The following is a 2,612-nucleotide window of genomic DNA, read 5'->3' on the forward strand; positions in this document are numbered from 1 at the left end:
ATGTCTATTTTTATTCTGGGTTGTCTTTATATTCTTGCTATGTGTGATCGGGGACCTTTGACTTCACATTGTACTTATTTCCAGACGCTTAGCGTATTGGATTAAGAAGAAAAGAAAAGGGAAAAAAAGTAGAGTATATTTCTTCTCAATCTAATACGTCACGGGCTTGTTCACGTTCCGATTCCCGTGTATTTTGGGAAGCGGGGCGTGACACTTTTGCACTTCCAAAGTTAGGTGCTATCTAGAATATGACTACTTTGCTGATAGCTGGTGTCTTGAAAGTTTATTATTCTTCCTTTTCTCTGTTTTTAGGCTGAATCCACCGTCTAATTTATTCTCCAAAAAGTTGCAGAAGAGTGTTGTGGAACACCGCTGGGAGGTAGTATCCTTACTGTGAAACTATTTTCTTTGTTATTTTATTGTGAGAATGGAAACTATCATTTTAATGTCCTGTGTGTTAGAGGAAAATAGATTTTGGAATTATTATGCATTACCTGTTACTATTAGTGCTATTTCTAGTTTCTTCTTCTTATTATTTTTCCTCTTCTTTTTCAGCTGAACATAGATAACCCAACTAGAACAGATACGGATGCGTTGTTGGTGTAGGCTCCCTTTGATGCATAACTAGAACAGATACTGAATTATGCCACTCGAGTCGCAGATAGTTTTTTGTCCACCGGGAATTATGCTCTTAATATTTCAATCCAACGTTACAAACCCTATGGAGTTCAATGCCAACAGTTTGGCCAGTTGCAAATGGTGAATTCAGTCTCACAAACCCCACAATCTAATTTGGAGGTAAATTCTCTTCACCTAAGCAGTCCTCAGGAAAGACCTTCCAGTGAGTTTTAAGAGGTAGAGTTTCATTCTGGGCATGAGCGTTTCTAAGCTAATCAACATCATATTTCTTCTTTTTATGTCAAGCTTGGCCAACTTCATACGTTTGCAGGTAAGTGCGCATTCACGTCTATATTAGTTCTTATGTATTCGACCTACTTAATTTGTTGTTTTTCTTTGGTATATGAGAATAACCACAGAATTGCTTTGTATAGAAAATAAAGTTTCTGTACTATAGGTTGCAGTGACATTATTTCTTTTACTTCAAGGTGAGCATGGTTGATTATCTACACTTCCCTGGCTATATAAGCTGAATAAATATTCTTGATTTTCTACAAATTGTGATTTCCCTGGCTATTCAAGGTGAGCATTGCTTTGTGATTTTGGTTGCTCCAGCAAAAAGTAGGTTCAAGTATGCCATGTGGGGCATATATTAAGCTGATTTTCCTTTTTTTTAATTTACCTAACTACCCCCAACGATTGTAACCGTTGGGGTATATATTAAGCTTTCCATGTTTGATATATCTTGGTTAGTTGGTTATGTGTACTTGTGTATCAGATTAAGCTTTCCATGTTTGATATCGTCACTTGGAAAACAAATACATTAGCTCAACCTGACTTACTGCAGACGAAATTGCAATGTTCGATGGATACATTGTCGTCTACAAATTTGTCTAGGACCTGCACTTTTTTATCATTGCAGGTGATGATGAAAATGTACTCATCTTAGCAACAGTTCTTCAGGGCTTCTATGATGCTGTCGTCAATCTTCTCAGGTCTGTCATTATTGTTTCCTCTATATTGCTTTTTAATGTTGCTATTGTTTCCCCTGTATCTAATGCTTTGTTCAATTCCCTGATGATGCATGTGTCTTTCCACAGGACTGATGTTTTTCAACTTTGGTGACCTTACACAAGGTTCCTTTAATTGGAGAACTTAATGTATATTAAGATAAATATGAAACTTTTTATTTAACCACACTTATATATTATTCTAGCATAGTGGTAAACCCTCTTCCTAGTTGAAAAGTGTGAGATTCGACACCACTTGCACCAGGCTACCTGCTATTCTCAATCTGAAAGAACAGTAGTAGATATAGTTGTTGAGTTTTCTCATTGTAGTTTATGTTAGAGCATTACTGAGTACATTTTTTTGTGTTTGATTTTAACTTTTTATTTGCATTACTGAGTACATTTCTTTCCATTGCAGCTACACAACAGAAGTTGGAGATGGATGGTGAAGATGGGAAGAAGAAGTCAGAGACGTGATGAAGGAAAGGCTTGTAACGTTGATAAGACATGAGTTCTCCGTAGTCTTTATTGTTCAAGTCTACTTTATCATGATTGTTGGATTTGTTAATAAAACATGTGTCAAACACTTGTTATTTGTTTAATAGAATTGCGTTTAAATTTATTTACTAATGTTATTACTTGTTTTAATTTAATGATTGTGAAAATAAGCACATATATTATTTTAGCTGTTAATATGCAACTTGTTTGGAGTGTAATTTGATGTTTGGTTTCTTTGTTGATGTGAATGAGAACAAATTTGTTATGGATGTTCAGGTTCAGTGTAGTTGATAGAAAAGATATTACTTTTGGCGATGCAAATTAGTGTCAATAAAAATATACTTTTTACCGACTAAAAATTATATTTTTGTCGATGCTATATTACGTCGCCAAAAATAATATCTTTTAGCGACGCTATTTTGCGTCGCCAAAGGTATAGTTTTTAGCGACGCTTTATTCTGCATCGCTAAAAGCTAAACTTTGGCC

The 2,612-nt window shown here is 35.1% G+C and overlaps 1 long non-coding RNA gene across 1 annotated transcript; it reads left to right on the plus strand.

The window, feature by feature from the left end:
- LOC109831517 lies at window positions 230–2,254 on the plus strand. The gene is made up of 3 exons (XR_002244441.1): window positions 230–379; window positions 556–1,613; window positions 2,047–2,254. It is a non-coding gene; the product is annotated as an uncharacterized LOC109831517 (long non-coding RNA).

Source organism: Asparagus officinalis, chromosome 2 (assembly GCF_001876935.1).
Source record: "Asparagus officinalis chromosome 2, Aspof.V1, whole genome shotgun sequence".
Lineage (NCBI taxonomy): Eukaryota > Viridiplantae > Streptophyta > Magnoliopsida > Asparagales > Asparagaceae > Asparagus > Asparagus officinalis.